The 21957-nt window shown below is 42.0% G+C and overlaps 1 protein-coding gene across 2 annotated transcripts in view; it reads left to right on the forward strand.

Moving 5' to 3' along the window:
- The window catches only part of LOC137641377 (nucleolar transcription factor 1-A-like), a 690267-nt gene that overhangs the window by 515440 nt on the left and 152870 nt on the right, over window positions 1–21957 (forward strand). The gene's annotated exons all lie outside the window — the stretch shown is intronic.

Here is a 21957-nt window from a genome sequence, read left to right on the forward strand (position 1 = left end):
GCCTTGATTTTAGTGCTGCCTTTGACAGTGTTAATCATGAAGCCCTTTTTTTAAACTCAAACAGTTGGGAGTGGGTGGGTCGTTTCTTAGCATCATTATTGAATTTCTAAGTAATAGATCGCAGAGTTGTTGATGGGCACCATAGTGAGTATAGGAATGTGATATCTGGTTTTCCTCAGGGAAGTGTTCCTGGGCCATTACTTTTCATATTATATACACATAACATGTGGTTTGGCCTTACATGCTTGTTGCATATGCAGATGATGCTACTCTCTCTGCATCAATTCCTTCTCCTGAGTGTACAGTAGGTCTTGGGTTACTGAATCCTGTAATGAAGGTCCAGCTAAAATTAATGCATGGTGCTAATTATGGGGCATGAAGTTGAATCCAAACAAAACTCATAATTGTAAGTAGGTCGAGGACAGTGGCTCCTCAACATCTGGATCTGAGAATTGATAATTTTCTTTAGCTCTGTATGATTAAAATTTTAGGTGTGATTCCAGACAGCAAATTTGCTTTTGAGAAGCATTAGGTCTGTGTTTTCTTCAATTGCACAAAAAATTGGCTTATTGAGAAAGTCTTTTAAGATTTTCGGTGATCAATCTTTTGAAGAAGGGTTTTGATTTTTTTATTCTACCTTGTTTTGAGTATTGTTCTCCTGTTTGGTCTTCAGCTGCTGATTCTCATCTTAATTTGTTGGAAAAGAACTTATGGTCTATTGAATTCTTATTCCTTATCTAGATATTGATCTCTGGTACCGTTGTTCAATTCGTTCGTTATGCATGTTGGATAAGATTTTTCATAATTCTGATTATCCTTTACATTCAGATCTTCCCAGATAGTTCCATCTTGTGCGTAATACTAGGCATGCGATCAGTTCTAATAATCAGGCCTTCTTCATCATTAGTAGGTAGTAGGTTGGCCAGGGCACCAGCCTGCCGTTGAGATACTACCGCTATAGAGTTGCGGGGTCCATTGACTGCCAGACAGTACTACATTGGATCCTTCTCTCTGGTTACGGTTCTTTCGCTTTGCCTACACATACACTGAATAGTCTGGCCTATACATCTCTGTCCTCATACACCTGACAACACTGAGATTACCAAACAATTCTTCTTCACCCAAGGGGTTAACTAGTGCACTGTAATTGTTCAGTGGCTACTTTCCTCTTGGTAAGGGTAGAAGAGACTCTTTAGCTATGGTAAGCAGCTCTTTTAGGTGAAGGACACTCCAAAATTAAACCATCGTTCTCTAGTCTTGGGTAATGCCATAGCCTCTGTAGCATGGTCTTCCACTGTCTTGGGTTAGAGTTTTCTTGTTTGAGGGTACACTCGGGCACACTATTCTATCTAATTTCTCTTCCACTTGTTTTGTTAAAGTTTTTATAGTTTGTATAGGAAATATTTATTTTAATGTTACTGTTCTTAGAATATTTTATTTTTCCTTGTTTCCTTTCCTCACTGGGCTATTTTCCCTGTTGGAGTCCCTGGGCTTATAGCATCCTACTTTTCCAACTATGGTTGTAGCTTAGCAATTAATAATAATAATAATAATGAGGCTCAATACTACATAGTATTCCAGAAGTTTTATTCCTGCTATCAACAAGTTGTGGAATGATCTTCCAAATCAAGTAGTTGAATCAGTAAAACTTAAAAAATTCAAATATTCAGGAAATGTTTTTATGTTGAACAGGCTGACATGAGTCTTTTTATAGTTTATGAAATATTTGTTTTGCTGTTACTGTATTTAAAATATTTTATTATTTGTTAATTGTTTCTCATATCACTTATTGCCTTATTTCCTTTCCGCACTTGGCTAATTTTCCGTGTTGGAGCCCTTGAGCTTATAGCACCTTGCTTTTCCAAGTAGGGTTATAGCTTAGCTAATAATAGTAATAATAATAATAATAATAATGATATGGATGTACATTTATTTGTAAAATTAGATTACTTTTTGGTACTTTGATTAAATTAAAATTTATTTGTTTGTAAGCTCAAAGGTTTTTTTTTATTAAAACACACACACACACACACACACACACACACACACACACACACACACACACACACTCACACACACACACACACTCACACACACACACACACACACACACTCTCTCTCTCTCTCTCTCTCTCTCTCTCTCTCTCTTTCTGGGTGTGTGTGTGTGTGTGTGCCGGTGAGTGATTACACTTTTGCGACCCTATAAATATCCTGATTTAACGTGGATAACAAAAGGCTATCGAGTGCAATATAGCTACAAGTTTTCGTGAATAGTCAGTGATTAGTTCAAAGGTCAACAGAATTTTCCTTAATTACAGTAGCAAAAGTCGTCAACAGTGCCGGTGGGGGGGGGGGGGGGGGGAGTCAGCAAATCCAGGGGATGGGGAGTCAGTATTTGAAGGGACCATATTTAAGGGTGGGATTTTCATGTTTTTTGTTGTTGTTTTGTTGGTTTACCTGCTTGAAAATTATAAGAAAGTATCATACGTTGGAAAGGAAATTTGCATTCTCCACTATCGGCACAATGAGAGTATACTTCCCAGATTGTCCACTCCATGCCCTACCCGAAGGATAGCATCAAAACAGATATAGAGGCACAGGTGTAAGCTAAACTCGCCTGTTAGGACAGAGACCAAGGAAATATGGAATCATCCTCCCCATATCTGTAATGATGGGCTTCCGGCCAAAAGCCAAGAGTCCCACCTCAAGGATTGGATCCCCCTGGATTCCAATGACCCAACCCCTGAGAGTAGTTCTGCCAAAAAGGTCCAAACCATCTTTGGGATGGCTGAGATCATCCAATACTCTCATATATAGCTTTGAATGCGAATACCTCCCAACCGTGATCCCTTCTCCCATTCATCTAAGCAGGCAGTAATAACGAATGTGGAAATATCCACGCCATTTAAGTAAAATAGAAAAAAAAATAGATAAATAAATAAATGAACAAATAAAATAAATAAATATATATATATGCATACATCTACATATATATATAACTTAAGAAAAATAATAATCATAGAGATAGGACAGCAAGATGAAAGAAAGTTGATAAAATTAGGAGAAGGTCGAAGTAATATTAAGCAGAAGAAAAAGATGACAAAGAGAAATTTAGATGCGAACTGGGGGAGCAATTTCCCGAAGTTCGAGAGCCCTCTTGTCCGTCACCAAGATTCAGCACGGGAATGAAATGCCGTGCTGAAGCTCAATGACTTCATCAAAGCATTCTCTCATTAAGAGGGCTGAAGTGGGAGAACTGAATCTTTTTCCTAACCCAACGTTTCTCGCCAAGAACGAGCTACCCACCAGGAGGTGGGGTTCCTGAAGAATCTGCCCTCTGAAAGAAGATGTCTCGCTGTGTCCAGTGGAGTGTCTAAAGGTCTAAAGGTCTATCTTCGTAGAACTTCAGACTTCGGGGGAGGACAGATCTGTAAAGGGGAAACATCGGGCTCAAACTTATCCCTGAAACAACTAAGGGCGAAGACCACCTACTTCATTCGCAGAGCGGATCCTGATAGTACACCCGCAAGTCATTGCTTCATCGTTAAATTTTTTCCAGCTCATGGATTTCGAGCGTCTTTGCTCGTATACTGGATGGAAGTCATCCAGTGTTTTTCAAACATTACGCGAAGCAAGTACAAGAGTTAAAGAGAGATGTGGTGGCGGCAGGTAGTGTACTAAAACCTGACGCTTAGTGCTGCGAGGAACAGTGAATTAATTGGGATTATAATTCTATAGGGTGTACAAGTTGGCACATTAAAGTGCAACATGGTAAGTGAAATGTCATCAAGATGACATTATGTGTAATGTTTATAAATTACATAATTAAATCCATGACCCAAGAGGTCAATGGAGAAGACAGGAGGAGTGTGAGAAACGTCAAGTCAGCCATAAACAGGATGCAAAAGCCAAACCTTGGCAATGTAACATTTTTCATGAAGAGTAAACACAATACAAACCGTGAGAGAGAATTGTGTCTCACCGGACCTAGATAGCGTCCTGTATTAATGTTGTGTTTACAATTTTACATAAATGCTGAGATAACTAAGTATACGTTATCATCAGACAATATATTTTTGTTAGTTCTTGTCAACATGTCATACGGAATGGTCATCTGACCAAACCATCTATACTCCTGTGATGGAGCTGCTAATAAACTGTTTTAAAGTTAACTTACTTAGACTTATTCAGAAGAAGTAACCTACAAGTCTAAAATACATAGCACATTGAAGAGATATTTGATTGGAACCATAATGTGCGTTTATTACAGTACCACACCAACAATTGGTGGCAGCATTTAAACTAAAAGAACCAGCAAATCAACTTTAGTAACCAGAGAATCAACAGTAATGAATCTACGATTTTGACGAAGTATCTACGTCCACCGAAGAAATTAACACATTGAATATCAACTATAAATGTTATACAATCTGAGGAACTGGATCTTCAATCAACATCTTAAGAAAACGAAGGACTGACATTCAACGTTTATTAAACATCCAAGAATCATATCCAGGAAACACTACATTCAACATTACGACGGAAATCGGAGCGAAAACATTCACCCAAACAGCTAAACTCTCGCAAACCAGTGAGAGAGAGAGGAAATGACGACATCGCCCTTCGCCCATATAAACTCAAGCTAAGTACATTTCTTTATTCATTTCAGTTTTAGACAGTGAAGTGTTGTTATCACGAGTCGATCGTCCATTATTGCTGGGGTGAGTTGTTTGCTAATCTTCATTTTTTCTTTCATTAAGGGGGCTGTCCGCCATGGGGTTTTGACATAACTTTCAGAAATCGAAAATAATTTTATTGCTTCTATGTATGCATAAACATATCGTACATGCTCCCCAGAAGTTTCAGCCAATTATTTTTACAAATAACGAAGATATAGCGGTCTTTAAATGATGACGTCATCCCTACTGTGTCGTCTGCATGACTGAGTTTGAAAAAATCGTCTTTGTGTGTTATTTTTGCATATCTATAGCGATTTTTCACTTATGTTTTGAACTATCGTACGTCTGGCAGAAATGGGAGGCATTGGTAGAACGTAGTTGAACGAAATCTACTCCTCAGAGAACAGAAGCCAAAGTTTCCAAACACTTACAGAAGTTATAATGCATGCGTTTGTTTACTTGAAATTCGTATGTAGATTGTTTTCACAATGTCCTTGGGAACTTTATAGCAAGGCCAATGTTACCTAAGGTCATAAAAAGAACAAATAGTCAATCATTTTTCCAAACAATGAAGATATAGCGGTCTTTAAATGATGACGTCATCCTTACTGCGTCTCTCTCTCTCTCTCTCTCTCTCTCTCTCTCTCTCTCTCTCTCTCTCTCTCTCTCTCTCTCTCTCTCTCTCTCTCTCTCTCTCTCTCTTTTTTTCAATTTGAACTGCCATCTACAGTATATCAACCAAATGCTATCACTCCAAAATTAAATTCATGATCTCTCTCTCTCTTACTCTTATGTTTCGATATATCGTACTTCTGGCAGAAATGAAAGGCATTGGTAGAGGGTAGCTAAATGAAAACTACCAGCTACGAGAACATCAGCAAAGTTTCCAAAGACATATAGAAATTATAATGCATGTGTTTATTTACCTGAAGTTTGTATGTAGATTGTGCTTTCACAACGTATTGTGGAACTTTATAGCAATGCCAATGTTACATAAGGTGATAGAAAGAACAAAAAGTAAGTGGAGAACGAAAAAAAAAGAACCAAGAGAGAGGGAAACATGAATAAGAGTAAAAGCTGAAACCTGCTAACTAAAACACTGGCAATAATGAGAGATCGGTGGCAATTCGTAACATAGGAATAGTAAACTGAGGGTTCAAATACCTCGTTTAGGGTGCATTTATGTAAGAATAAACAATAAAAGTTACCATAATAATATTATCTTGATTTCTTTAAGAAAAGAAGCGAAAATTTGTTGCAAATCTTTGGGAGCTCATAACTCAAAAACATACTTATTCACACTTAGGTACATTTTTCTCACTTATTTGTTATTCGATATTAGAGAGAAAGATATCATTGAAAAGAAGAATAAAATTCCCACAATTCTGTCTGACAAAATTTTGATTTTCTTTTTATCTTTTTTTCACGATTATTTTCCGTCCAGACGAGGAAAAAAAATAAAAATTCATAAAAAAAAAACCAGAGGAAAATCTAATTTCTGTCAGACAGAATTGTTCGGTTGATAGAGTAGTTTTTATGGTATAAGTACAATCGATATTATAGTAGTGGGGAAAAATGTACCTAAATTTATTTTTCAAATCATGATTTTTGCTAATAAATCCAAAAGTTTTTGATCAAATGACTTGAAATTTTCATATGATAAAGGTATTATATATGTCTAAAACATATATAGAAATGGTGTAATTTGGATCATTAGAAAATAAAAATGGCGGACGGTCACCCTAAAGGAAACTGTATTCAACTTCGAATTCTCGTCTAGAATTTTTTTTTCTCTGTGCTAATTCCGTTTTCTTTCAGAAGTTCTCGGGAGATAACTTTACATTAGTATCATTGTTTTGGGGGATTATGTTATAATCTTTATTGTATAGTGCTTATGCATTTACGCAGTGGACGTCTGTATTCATGTAGATATTTTGATAGGATTGCAAGGAGTCGTAGAGATAGAAAAAAAGTAAAGTAAACATGACGCCTCCTGCGAGTCCGAGTGACCCCACCCCCGGACCTAGTAACCCCATCCCAGCTCCCATTGTAACACTAGTAAATGCCCGTTCAGCTATCCTTCCTTTTCAAGGTCGGGTCAATGGGTTCTTACCTCAGAATGTCGAGTCATGGATTTCTTCCGTCGACGCTCACTTAAATGCTAAACAAATCATAGACCCATTTGAACAATTACAAGAAGCTAAAAGTTTTATAGACTTTTCTAAAGGAGATGCGAGTGCGTACTTGAGGGGAGTCTCATTTCAAGAGGCAGTTACATGGGATGATTTCAAAGTTAGGCTACGTGCGATCTATGGCGGTGAGGAAGCCTTAAATGTAGTTTTAGCATTAAGAAATACACTTGATCAAGCCACTTTGACTCGGCTTAAAATCATAGAGAGAGCAGCTCTCATTGCCGATAGGCTAAACGAGTATCAAGATATTTTAGGTAATTCCACTTGGGTTACTAGAGATAACATCTCCGTGAAAGATTTCTTACGATTAATGTATTTAACTTGCATGACACTTATATTGCCTGAAGCTTTAGTGCGGTGTTTTGATAAAAAGTTAACTCCCGAAAGTACAGAATTGGATGTGTATAAACAGATAAAGAAACACATGTCTAAGTGTACTGATCTTGATCCCTTGTTTACACAAGTTTTTGCAAAAAATGAAACTAAGCCACAACAAGTAAACGTAGTTAATAATAGTCAAGTTGCAGGAATGATGTGTTATAATTGCAAAGGCTCCAAAATTCTAAGATAAATAAATGAATAAATAAATATATATATAAATATATATATATATATATATATATATATATATATATATATATATATATATATATATATATATATATATAAAAAAAATATATATATGTATATATATCTGGGCTCGACCTGTGTCGCTCCGTGAAAAGCTCCTCTAGCACCATTTCTAAGCTTCGGCCATCTCCCTAATGGAAGCTAAGCTCCGGGAAAGGTTGAGCCGGGCCTGACGGCTGCCAATGGGAAACCCATTATACTTTTGAGTATTCTTCAGTCTTTTCTTGGACTGCCATCCACAAACCCTGTAACCGGCAGTACAGCCTGCAACATAAATTGTGGCTAGATGGAAGCTAAAATCAATGTATTCCTCCCCTTCTATTTGAATCCTAATTCTGGAAAGAAGGCAGTAGAGACAGTAGTCCCTACACCCCTAATTATTGTACTAAACTATAATAATACGGTAGTCTTTCTTTCCCTTCTTTCTCTCTCTGTCAGCTAGTGCCGCCAGGTACTAACCTAACCCGGTAGCATAACGGCAAAATTACAGTATAAGACAATACAGTAGCCAGTATTCCTGCAGTATAACAATACAGCAGTTAGAAAACTACAGTATATAATGATACAGTAGTATGAAATTTCCAACATATTCTGTGTATCCTTTCACAGTCCATTGTTGAGACCGTTTAATAAAAAAAAATGTTGAGGTGAAGTATTCCTTCAACATTCTGATGAATCCTAGATCATCGGAACACCAATGATTACCTGACAGTATTAATATTTTACAAGTGGTGGAGTTAGTGTTAGTATCCACGGACTCCGGCTCTGCGTACGAGAGTTATTCCACTGTATTTTCCCTAATAAGGAAACTAAAATTATTAATATTGTAGGTCACAGCAATTGCCTGGGGGGGGGGGGGGGAACACATATGTGTCTTTCTAACTTCTTTTCTAGCTTACTATCCTGAGCTATGATAAATAATAGTAAAGTATACTATTTTCTGGGTCGACCTGTGACGCCCGGTGAAAAGGTCCTTTGTTCCGTAACCGAAATACAAACCACGCTATTTACATTGGGTTTACCTTTTAGTGTAGCTGAAATGGCAAGCCATTAGAATTTAACGAGGGTGTATTACCCCCGCTCTAGTTAGCAGGGGGTAAGGGGAGTGGTAGCTAGCTACTCCTCCCCCCCCCTCACACACCGGTGAATTGCTTCACTTTCACTTTTGGCTCGGACATGGACAGACGTCTCTGTCTTTGTCCTCGCTTGGCAGCCATTGTTTGTTTTATCTTTACTTAATCACTTACTTTTCTTTTACTCAATATATATGTAAACATTTTCTCATGTTTATGTATATATTTGAGTATAGAAATCAGTAAGTTTCCTTTTCAGAGTTGTGCTTGTGTGTGTAGTGTACGATATCTCCGTGGAGCCCTCGGCAGTTAGGCCACCATGGTGTAATTTCATGGGTCGCGATCGAGTTTGACTTCGGTCTTTCTCTCTCTTTCTCTTGAGGTCGTTCACCCTTTTACTACGTTACTTACTACGCCTTTGTAGCTTCCTTCCCGTGTGGGGGGTTGCTACGCCGTACGTTTTGTCTCAATTAGTTTATGAATCTAATTGTATTTGTTGATTCTTCAGCTTTGTAGAACGATTCCTTTCGGGGTTTTCGTTCTTTCTTTAGTGTTCATTCATTTTTAAGTTACATAATTACATAGTTACATAATTATAATTGTTATAATTCTGTGTTGGTTACAGCTCTCCTTCCGTGAGTGTAAGTGGTTGTGAGGGCACGTGCCTGTTGTGTAATTCTTGTTTTCCTTTCCCTCGGGATTCCTCTTCGGAGCCTTCCCGGGGGAATGAATGTTAACTAATGATTTTGTTTTATTTTTTTACAGTTACCGATCTAGTTCGTTTCTGTAATGTGACAACGGAGTGAGCTGTCTTGTTGAGGCCTGGGGATTCGGCTGTTGCTGCCTCCCCTATAGATCTTCGTCAGGGGCGTGTCTCCTTCTTCTGGAAGTACTCCCATGACGATTGACAGCTCTCCAGTTCATTTTAGAACACTCAGGAGGCTCGCCTCCTTGGGTGGGTAACTTTCCTTCCGAGGGAAGTTTTTCCTGTCCAGGCTTGAGTTTTTCACCCTTTGAGGGGTTCTTCTCTTGCCTTTTTTTCGTGCGACTATGCTCTTGGTGCTGAGCGGTCGCACCTGCAGTTACGCTCAAGGGGCTGGGCAACTGCAGGAGCCCCTCTTTGGAGGATTGCTCCTTTTAGGTCACTGGCTGACCCGTCTCTTCTACAAAGTGTTTCTCTTTCGTTCGCGAGAGAGTACACTCATAGAGACTCCTTTTCAGGGGACTCTTCTGCTGTTGTTGCGGTTGACCTCCTTCGCCATAAGGCTCACCGTCCGCTACGTCGTAAGGGCCTCCCTTCTCCCTATAAGGGTGCTAAGAGGCGCCTTTTTGAATCTCCGTATGCAGCCTACAACTCCTTCTTGATCTTCGCCCCTGGTGCAGATGGACAGCAGTCTGACCTCGTCTTCCGACGGGCAACGGTCTTCCCGACGGACAACGGTCTTCCCGACGGACAACGGTCTTCCCGACGGACAACGGTCTTCCCGACGGACAACGGTCTTCCGACGACGGACAACGGTCTTCCGACGGACATCGGTCTCCCAACGGACATCGGTCTCCCGACGGACAGACAACGGTCTTCCGATGGACATCAGTCTCCCGACGGACAACGATCCCTTCGGGGCAAAGGGTTGCCTCCCACGGGGGTTCTTCCCTTGCGTGTCAGGGTTCCCCTGCGCGCCATTCTGCTGTGTTCTCTCCTGCTCAGTGTTAGCGCACAGGCGCTCTCCTGCTCATCATCGCTTTCCTGATCGCTAGCGCTCTCCTGATCGCTAGCGCTCTCCTGTTCGCCAGCGCTCTCCTGTTCGCCAGCGCTCTCCTGTTCGTCGGCGCTCTCATGATGATCATCTCTGCTGTTCCTGTTGGTTCCTGTTACGCGCCCACGTTCGCCCTCGCGATCTAGAACTTCGGTTCAGGTCTTGGACAAGGACTCTTCTTCTACGCACAGGCTTCCACGAGTTGCCTTCTGCTCGCCAGCGATCTCCAGCTCGCCAGCGACCATAGATGCGTCAACGTTCGCCTGCTCGTCAGCGATCTCCTACGCGTCAACGATCGCCATCAATCTGCCACGCGTGTCAGTTTCCCTGGACACCATCAGTAGCGATCTAGCGCTCGCCTGCTGTGGACCACGATCTCCGGTAGCTGAGTCTTGCCGTAGATCTTCCTCCTGCTCGCCAGCGCTCACCTTTACTTCTGTCCTTCTGTGCGCCAGCTTTCTTCAATCCCCAGCGCACATCTGCGCTCCCTTTTCTGCCACGCACCAATGGGCGCCAACGGTTTTTCTGACCGTCTAGGATCGCCTTATTAACAGCTTGCCTCAGCGCTCACATTCCTGATGCACCTGCGCGCTAACCATCACTAGTCTCTCTCGCGTTGGCAATCGCCTACGCGCCCCGCGCGATTCTTCACCTACGCGCTAGCGTTTTGTTAACGCACCGCTCGCCAGCGCGCCTTCACTCGCCTACGGGCTATCGCTCGCCAGAACGCGCCATCGCCCGCCTACGGGCTATCGCTCGCCAGAACGCGCCATCGCTCGTCAACGCGCCATCGCTCGTCAACGCGCCATCGCCCGCCTACGCGTCATCGGTCTCCCGACCGCCTGCGCGTCCACACGCGCACGTGCTTGCGCGACCGCACGCCCACGTGCCCGCGCGACCACGCACATGCTCTCCAATAATCGCGCGCGCGCGAACTAACGGTGTTCCGTCGTGCGGACCGACGGTGTTCTGTCGCGCGGACCAACGGTGTTCCGTTGCGCGGACCGATGGTGTTCCGTCGTGCGAACCTACGGTGTTTCATCGCGCGAACGTCGGCTTGATTCCTGCAGTATCCATTGCTCGCCTACGGTTCATCGCTCGCCGATCACCAGCTCTCGCCCTTCCTACCACGCTCGCCCTCCTCCTGCGCTCCTTCACGCACTTTCGTTTGCGTGCCCGCGCATGGCCGCTTCCACGTTCGGCCACGCGCAAACCATTGATTTACCTTTGCGCGAGCGCCAGGGCGATTGCGACCGCGATTCCTGTTGGGGTTTCGCAGCATGGTCTGAGCAATATTCTTCTTTCCAGAACCTGGGTTAGCCCTTCCCCGTCATTCCCTGGAAGGGTTTTGCCAGGGAGCTTTCCGTTTGAGATTTCTCCATCGGCCAAGGGGTGACTGGTTTACCCCTTCCTCTTCTCCATCTCGTGAAAGGAGCTTACCAGGTCTTTTCCCTCTTCGGTTGCAACCCGAGGTTTTGTTCAAGGAAGCTACAGGAAGATCATGGGTACTTTCCTCCTCTTGGGCTCAAGCACCTTGGCGTTTCGTCGCCAAGTTTCGAATTGCGGGCAAGCTCGATGTTGGAAATCTGGACGCAATGACAGAGGGCTTCCTTTCGGGTGTCTCATCCGTGGATGTCGACAACCTCAGACACCCTTCCATCCTTGGGAAGAGCTTGTTTGTGCCCAAGGACAGAGACATAGACAGCGATTGTGCGGAGGAAGTCGACTTCCGTTTTCACTCCTCCAAAGCGCTTTCTTCCAGACCCTGCAGGGCTCCAGCGCCTCTTTCTTACAGCCTCGTCGGCCTAAGTTTTTGGACCAGCTACGACAACTGAGACAAGGTGTCCAATAGCAGTCCCCTCCTGTCAGGAACAGGTAGCACGGGAGGCTCTCCTGGGGGGGCATAATCCTAGAGGGAGCGGCAGAGTTCCCGAACTCTAGGATTGGCTACCCCCCCTTGCAGGTTTCACGCTGGGAGGATGCCTAAGGTTACTCATCCGGATAACAGCTTCCCGATGCCCATTCCTGCACGATCTCCGTGATCAGCCAAGGATATCGCGCCTGCTGTCTCTGTCAGCGAATTCAGTGTCACTGAACCTCTATGCCATAGTGTCAGCAAGAGTTTGCCCGTTAGGGCAGAATGATCCATGCCTTAGGAGAAGGTCCTCCATAGGATCGTCGATGGCTTCACCCCCCGGCTTCTTCAGTTGATTCTTTCTCGTAGGAAAGCATCTGAGACGGGAATACCGTAGTCGACCTCTCAGCTCTGATCAAGTTTGTCGAACAAACTTCGTCCAGCGTGGAACAGCAGAATCGATCAGACTGGTGACGAGGCGACAGGGCTCCTTAGGCCCTGGATCGGAAGGACGGGTACTTTCAGTTTCCATTCCATCCATCTTCCAGGAAGCTCTTGGAATTCAGCCTAGACTACAGGTGTTCCTGCTTAAGATGCAGTGTGGCGATCCCGCCGTGGCATCGCAGGTTTTTCCCCAGAGAACTCTCCCTGCTTTCCTCATGGCCGCTCAGGAGCAGGCTTCCGCCTCCTTCGCCTTTTGGAGGTCTGGTCAACTCCGGTAGGCTCGGGTTCGACCTTCTTCAACGCCGGGACAAGCTTCCGGATCCTTACCATGAGTGGGGGTTCATGGTAATTTGCTAGTAGCCTTCTCTACTTCTGCCTCAACATCTGGAGTATCTAGCCATGATATTGAGTCAACGGCCTTACCACGTTGGAAACCCCGCTTCTCGTCCATCCAGCGAGGTTAAGCAACGTCGGTTCTGGTCGGTACTTGGATGGGTGACCGCCTGGGGACGCCAGATTCTGTTGCCGCCTCCTCCGAGCCTTCCCTTCAGTTGACTGTGGCAAGGCTGAGGAGAGTCGCAGTACCTGTTTTCAGTCAGGCAGAGCTTTCAGCTCTACCTTGGAACGTTTCCTAGGTCTCTTTTCCTCATTGACCCGTCTAAAGTTCCGAATGGTCGCCTCAGGATAAGTTCCCTGTGGGGCGGCCCAAGTTCCGGTGGTTTCAAAGCAACGATTAACCCGACTTTCTGGCCCCTATGGGACCAGCGGAACGATTAGACCTGCAATGGGTGTTGACCTATGGAACCTCTTGATGGGAGTGGATATTCTCGTCCTTTCCCCACATTTTTGATGCGGTTCTTGGACTCGTCAAAGAAGGGGGGGTGGGGGGGGGCATGTTCCGGTCCAGGCCTATGGTCAGGACCTGAAGGATACCTCTCCATCATTCAGGCAGGCTTAGGGGCCATAGTCTGGCCCTTCTACAGATCCTACAGCTCCTGCTGAGTCGCTCCGTGCGCTACGACTTCATGGTACTGGCGTGTTCTAACCAGCAAGGGACACATTTTCATACCTTCGCATCTTGCAATAGAGATACTGAGATGATTTGAGATCCTCTCAATACCACCATCGGCTCGCTCATTCCGGGCAGAGGAATGTTCTCTCCGACTATCTGAGCAGAGCCTCGTAGAAAGAGTGTACCTGGGGGTCTCTGGCCTTGAGTAACCAGCAAGTCCTGGCCTGGGGGACCCGATCGCAACAGCTTGGATCCTCAAGCTTCTGCTGTTTTTCCCCCCAGCCTCTGACCCCGAGACTCTTTGGCAACATCGACGCCTGCGTCTTCCCTCCTTTGTTGTCTGTTGAGAATGGGTCTCAACAAGACCAGGTTGTCTGTCAACCTTTCAATGGCCCTGAGTTCTCCACTGGACTATACGCAGAACAGTTTCCGGACCCTCTGCTTCCCCTGTCGGAACTCCCGGGAGAGCTTCTCCCACGGCACAGGCTACTCAAACAACCACACTGCAACATCTTTCACGAGCCGGGGCGTCGCTTCGGCTTCATGCCTGGAAACACTACGCCTCCTCCTCAAGAAGAGATAACCCGCTACAGTCGCGGGGCGGAGGTCGCGTCATCTGCGATAGTCATCCGCAGGGGTCTTCCAGGCGAAGTGGAGAGTCTTCTGTGGTTGGTGTCGTGAGAGATATACCTCTTCCCTTGAGACTTCTTCTCCAGCAATAACGAACTTATTGCTTTACGGCGGGAGGAAACTCCTTTCCGCTCTCGGCAAGGAAGCCTGTCGCTCAGCCTTTCACTGACCTTCAGGCTGAAAGGAATAACTTTTTCCTTCCCGCTGGACCTTTCCTCGCTCATGCGAAGCTGCGAACGTCCCTGCCCTAGTCGGAGTGAGACCTCCAACATGGAGCATGGCTCGGACTTTTTAGTCCCTTAAGAGATCTTCTCAAGACCCTTTACGTCAGGCCTCTGATCGTATTCCGTCTTGGGTCTCCTGCTCACTCTGGCCGCGGCCAGTGTGTAAGCAATCTTCTTGGTCTCGTACGACTCCGCCCTTTCTAAGGAATGGGGGAAGGCAACATTCAGGTTCGCTCCTGAGTTGTTGGCTAGACTCAGAATCTTGGGGACCCGGCCCTTCGGTCCAATTCCTTCAAAATTTCGAGTCACCATTCTGTATCTGATGACCCAAAACCTTCTCCTTCTTGCCAGTAAAGGAATCGAGGGGTTATATTTGGGAACAGCTGCAGTTTGTCCTCCCGTGCAGCCGGGTTGGTAGCACAAGAAGGACACGGGGGAGAGTCACCAGTATACCTCTTCAGCTCGGACTCAAGGACATTCATCTCGACCTGAATCCAGATCCTCCCTCTTCACGTCGCCCTACAGCACGATGTCGGATACATCGCAACGTCCCTCGCCTTCGAGTAATTCTACTCTGTGACGCAGGTGCTACAAGCTGGAGTCTGGAAGCGTCTAATGACCTTCGCAGCCCGCTTCCTGCAGGGCGTGACCCACAGGAGTATCGATACGTTTCTATCGCTCTGTGGTGGCTACACAACAGCTGGTAACCTCAGGTTCCTTTTTGGACAGGTAGCAGAAGGTTGAGGGCATTGTTATCAGGTTTTAGTCTGCATGAACGAAAGAAGTATGTCTGGCCCTTACTTCTTTCTTCATCATCCCCTCTACTGGGAAGCAGCATCCTGGTCTCTGCATATCTGACCTCAAACTTCTGCAGGTAAACCATGCTTCCTTGTGTTCTGAGTATTGAGTCAATACTGTCGCGTCCCCCATACCCTGACGAGGTGGTATTGGGAACGTACTAATCCAGAGTTCCTTCTGGAACTCCAGGTCAACTTCCTAGGACGGGTCACACTTCTTCCTTCACACACAAGCTTATGTAGGCCACACGGTTCCTTGCGGAGCAAGGAACTTGTGAGGTGCAGGGACTCCTTTTCTCGAGTGCGACTCACTCGGATTTTGAGTCCCCGGGTAAAGTCAAAGCCAGTATGGCTGGGGACTTGCCACCCTTCCTAAGGGGTAAGTCACCCAATGTAAAAAGCGTGGTTTGTATTTCGGTTACGGAACAAATGACAAATTCGAAGATAATTTGTATTTTTCCTAACCATACAAACCTTAGCTATTTACATATATTTGCCTGCCAGCCCTGTCCCCCAAGACAAGTCCTACCTCTAAGTGAAAGTGAAGCATTCACCGGTGTGTGAGGGGGGGAGGGGTAGCTAGCTACCACTCCCCTACCCCCCTGCTAACTAGCGCGGGGGTAATACACCCTCGTTAAATTCTAATAGCTCGCCATTTCAGCTACGCTAAAAGGTAAACCCAATGTAAATAGCTAAGGTTTGTATGGTTAGGAAAAATACAAATTATCCTCGAATTTGTCATATTTCTGAGCTTGCCTGTATTTTTATGTTTCCTGTTATTCACTTGCATTTTTTGTGTTACTATAAAATGTATGTTGATTTACAAATTTTTTGATTACCAATAAAAAATCGATTGGTATTTGCGTCTTATTTCGCCCCAAATTTAAATTAATTAAGATTTGTACGAGCATTATTTATTTATTCCCCTTTTATCTGCATATTAACATGGGAACAACTGTAATAACTTTGTTTTTACATGTATACAAACCTTTTTTGTGTATGCATACCTTGTTTCTACATGGATACAAACTTGTCTGTTTTTGCATACAGCTAACCCTCTATGCCTCGGATGCTTTAATGGCTTATATAAACCTTTGTTCGTATTGGGAATACAAACTTTCACTGATTGGGTATACAGTGAGACCTGTATGCTTTTTGTTGCTAGGTTTGTTCATATGGAATATGCAAACCTTGAGACTTTTCCTGAGTCTGGTATGACTCTTCCCTGTAGGGGGCAGGAAGCACTAACATAGTTCATGATTAGAAGTACTGTACAGTAATGACGCATAACGGTAACGTCATATGTCTCAAAGGTCTGAGCGACCAAGGAAATATTGCCTTGAGGTTAAGACACAATTGGAAATCCACAGACACATTAATGCTCTGGTAACCTTCCATCAGGACGACATGGCCTGAGCCCAAAAAACGGAAATCTATTTTTGTGTGTGATAGCTATGTCGTCCTGATGGACCCGCCCTCTGTTTTATGAAAAGGCCTTGGCAGGATTCCTCCCGAAACTACTGTATTTGTAGCATCTTGTTCAACGCTACTAGGAATAAACATGGTGGCGATGATGGCACCTTCCAGATACTCAAATAGTAACAGAGGAAGGGTACCTTATTAACGGCTCCCCTTCGTTTTTTGCCATTTTCCCCCTCAAAGCGTAAACGCTATTCGTGGTGAAGATTGCTATGTGGCGTGTCAAGAATACGTCCTCTGATATTATGCGATATCCTTAAAGGGAAACTTTAGGGATATTCGCGCCAGCAGTTAGAATTCTGGAGACCTTGAGGTAAATTCTCTGGGAATATCACTGTAGTCAAATATACCCTAGGAATCTACTTAAGGGAACCTTCCATCAGGACGACATGGCTATCTCACCCAAGAATAGATTTTTCGCTTTGCTCAAAATCCGTTATATATATATATATATATATATATATATATATATATATATATATATATATATATATATATATATATATATATATATATATATATATATATATATATATATCTATCTTTCTCTCTCTCTCTCTATATATATATACATATATGTATATATATATATATATATATATATATATATATATATATATATATATATATATACACATACATATATATTTATATATATATATATATATATATATATATATATATATATATATATATATATATATATATACACATATATACATACATACAGTACGGTCCCGAATTATGTTTGTTCAAATTATCCGATGGCTATTTTTCAAAAATAAATTTTCTGTATCTGGGAAGCTGTTCAAAGTCTGGGAGTTAAGCACTACATAATGTACCAAATCTATTGTGTTTTTAAGTATATTGGTTGCCCTGAATACAATGCTTGGTAATAAATGTTACTAAATGATATTTACCTTACATCTTATTAACATAATTGCATAATAAATAGCTTCTTAAGGGATAAAATTCCACATCAACAATGAAACCAACTTCAACTATGCAAGTCCAGCTGACAAAATGTAAACAGAACTGTGGTTACATTCTCGGTAATCTTTATCTTTCTCTAACCTTTAATAATATAATTTGTGTTAATATTGATTGTATATGAAAGAATTATTTCTGTCTAGTACAGTATACATAAAAGCTTTATTTTTCATACGTAGACTATGTTCGTTTATCAGCAGTGAATAGCTTAAACTTCGGTTACAAGTTGACAATATTTTGTCATATTTTAAACAGTATTGTTTTACTTTACAAATATTTGTTTTGTATAGTACACAGTTTACTTATCAAAATTTCTCTGAGAGAAGAATTGATCGCCACAACTAACAGTGTTCATTATTAAACTCAGGTTGCCATATGTGAACTAAGATTCTATTTCCTAGAGAGAGAGAGAGAGAGAGAGATTTGAGGTTTTCTGGTATCAAATCTGTTACTGTATTCGTACGCGCATATTCGTGAGAGTGGCGCTAGAAATCAGCTGATGTGATCACTGTCAAAATAAAACAAAAAGAATTCACAAATACTCGATTTCTAAAACACACCCGAAATTTAAGAACATAAGTACATGTTTTCTTATAGCGCAATTAACTATTTAAAGAGATGCAATATTCTAGAATAAAATTATGTTTCCGAAAAATAGTGGTTTGCTGACGAAATCGGATGCCGTATTTTAAGCTAGGATTGGAATGGATATATACATGGTAAATTTTTTCGTTTTGTATTCAATTGATATTTTTTAAGCAAACCTATTTTGGTTTCTTCATTTATAAGTAAATATTGTATAACACCAGAGAGAGAGAGAGAGAGAGAGAGAGAGAGAGAGAGAGAGAGATTTGAGTATCAAATCTCTCTCTCTCTCTCTCTCTCTCTCTCTCTCTCTCTCTCTCTCTCTCTCTCTCTCTCTCTCTCTGTAAGAAATAAAATCTTAATTCACATACGGTAACTTGAGTTTAATAATGAAATTAACATGACTATTGTTAGTTGTGGCGATCAATTCTTCTCTTCAGATAGTACAAGAAACAAAATCACGGCATTCGATTACAACAGCCGATTCTCTCTCTCTCTCTCTCTCTCTCTCTCTCTCTCTCTCTCTCTCTCTCTCTCTCTCTCTCTCTCTCTCTCTCTCTCTCTCTCTGGTGTTATACAATACTTACCTATAGATGAAGAAACCAAAATAGGTTTTCTGAATACGAAACAAAAAAATTTACCATGTATGCATCCATTTCAATCGTAGCTTAAAGTACGGATTCTGATTTTGTCAGCAAACTACTATTTTTTAGGAAACACCATTCTATTCCAGAAAATTTTTACTCTTTAGATAGTCAGTTGCGCTATACTAAACATGTACTTATGTTTTTAAATTTCGGGTGTGTTTTAAAAATCGAGCATTGGTGACTTCTTTTTGTTTTACTTTTGGTTGTGATCACATCAATTGATGTCTAGCTTCCGCTCTCAAGAATATGCGCGTAAGAATAAATTAACAAAGAATTGTTTATACCATTTCTTAATTTATTCAAACCATCTATACAGTTAATATTACATAAGTACCAATGTCTTATAACCTATCATATTTATTTAGTACAGTGATGCCTTAGCATACGAAAGTAATCCGTTCAGGATACGGTTTCGTATGCTGATTTTTTCGTATCCTGAGTCGCGTTTTACATGTAAATAGCCTAATCCATTCCAAGCCTTACGAAAAGACACCTTTTCTTTCATAAACACGCTAAACTGTAGTAATAAACATACAATGCAGCTATTTCTATCATTCAATAATTAACCCAACCGTTAAAAACAGCCTAATCCATTCCAGAAACCACCATGAGATTATTCAATAATGTAGTTATAGCCTAGTTATCCCATCCAAGCCCTAAGAAAACGGTCCGTTTTCTTTACTACTGTATAAAAGTTACGGTACTGTATGTAAAGCATTTGGATCAGTGAAGGTGTATTGTTACCTGTACACCTAAATTAAGGGTTGATACCCTGAAAAAAAAGGTACAGTTAATTTTAACAAAAAAGTTGAAACTTACCTTTTGATTGAGACGATGTCCAATAGCGAAGTCACGGCAGAGGAGGATGGCATTAGGCAGAAAACGTAACAAGTGACAGACTACGTACAATAATTTACACACTTAACACATTAACACTTAAACTTTACGAAATAAAAGAAATGGCAGAAATAATTAAAACTTAACATTACGTATGGAAAACTATAAAATGAAAGAAAAAATTACTTTAATACTTAACGGTAACATAAAACTTAAAATTGAATTTTTTTTTTGCTTTATAACTTTACGTTTTTCACATTTTCTAAATTTCTTCTACTTCTTCATCACTTTCTTTTTTTTTTGTTTCTTTTCTTTACTTTCACCTTCTACTTCTTCATCACTTCCTCTTTTCTGTTTCTTTTCTTCACTTTCACCTTCGTCTTGGCCTACTAATACTGCTGGCCTCTTTAATAAGAACCCCCCAGATGCTGAAGCCTTGATAAGGATGGGGGGCTTAGGGATCAGCAGCTGGGGTCTAATGAAAAGTGGGAACTACTTCCCACTGGACCTCGGTGCCCAGCTGTTGATCCAACTAAATCAGTCAGCACGTTCTCTTTTACTCTTGGTTATTTCTTTTTTCTCCCATCTCTTCCTTTTGGGCTCGATATTGTTGACGACTTTGGCATGTTCGATTATACTTTGGATGCTGCTTTGGATTTGGCACAGTGTGGGATGGACGGCATTCCATCTCAACCTGTGTCAATTTAGACGCCATCACCCTCTGGCAGACCCCATTGGGTGCAGACTAAGTCTGTTAAAAGTCGGGCTCCAGTGATCCGGTTTTAAGTCACCCATATTTGCGGGTAATGGGTGACGCCAGGCATTGGAGTCGACGGTGGGAGGGGCTAACTACCCCCACTGACCAGTGTACGCCCACCTAAAGAGAGGCAGCCCTTCTCTAATAGAGGACTGGTCCCCGCTGAAGCCTCTTCTCGTGTTGGGCCACATGGGATAGGAGGACTGATATCCTCCGATAAGAGGTGGATAACCCGGCTTGCTCATAACAAAAAACCCACCCCTCTGTTGATGACCTAGAAAATACAAACATGGACCTCGGCACAGACAGCTCCAACTCAGGTTCTAATATATTAACATTGGAAGCTTATATTCGTTATGGAAATAATGATAAGAAAACGCTAGAGAAGAAGAGTGTGAGAAATGATGATAGTACCCAAAGATATAGTAAAATAAAGTATTACCTGGTCACTATGAAGTAGTGAATTATGAAAATTTTTTATCTTAGAATTTGAAAACGGAAGAAATGAGCGTTTAAATGTTTTCAAAGCTAACAGAGAAATAGTCAATTTATGTGGAGGGCAGCCAAAGATTTTACCCCAAGGAAATGGAAGTCTCTTGATAGAGACACTATCCCCATTACAAGGTGAAAGGCTAAAAACACTGACAACATTGGATGGTCATTGTGTAAAATGCATTTCGCACCCTACTTTCAACCAGAGTAGAGGTGTGATATATGCTCCAGAATTGCTAGATATAGAGGAAAAAGAAATTGAGGATGAACTGAAAAGTCAAGGAGTAGTTAAAGTAGTCAGAATGAGAAAGAGAGTTGGAGAACAACGAATTCCTCATGCTACTTTGATTATAACATTTGATCAATGTATATTACCAAATGTTATTAAGGCTGGTTGGCTATCGTTGAAGGTGAAACCTTATATCCCTTCACCATTGCTATGTTATCATTGCCAAATGTATGGCCATTTAAGCCAGAAATGCAAAGAAAAAGTAAATAATAAGCCAGCTGGTTGTGCCAACTGTGGAAAAAGTAGCCATGGAGTATGCAGAGAAAACCCTAATTGCATACATTGTGGGGAAGCACACCCAGCTACATCTAAAAGTTGCATTAAGTTTATTTTTGAAAAAGAAATTCAGGCCATTAGGACCATGGAAAGGGTTACTTTTAAAGAGGCTCGTAAAAGAGCTCTTGAAAAGCAAATAAGACCAGGGCAACCTTTTTCAATGGTTCTGAAGAAAAACTTGCCAAACCACACTAACGAAAATTATATCTCTACTTCTAATATGAAGAAACAAATTAAAGTAGCTAAAGAGGGTGAAAGTCCTATCGAAAATATATGTCCATAAATTGTAGGAAAATTAAAACAGATACTTAA

This window comes from Palaemon carinicauda, chromosome 5 (genome assembly GCF_036898095.1).
Source record: "Palaemon carinicauda isolate YSFRI2023 chromosome 5, ASM3689809v2, whole genome shotgun sequence".
Classification (NCBI taxonomy): domain Eukaryota; kingdom Metazoa; phylum Arthropoda; class Malacostraca; order Decapoda; family Palaemonidae; genus Palaemon; species Palaemon carinicauda.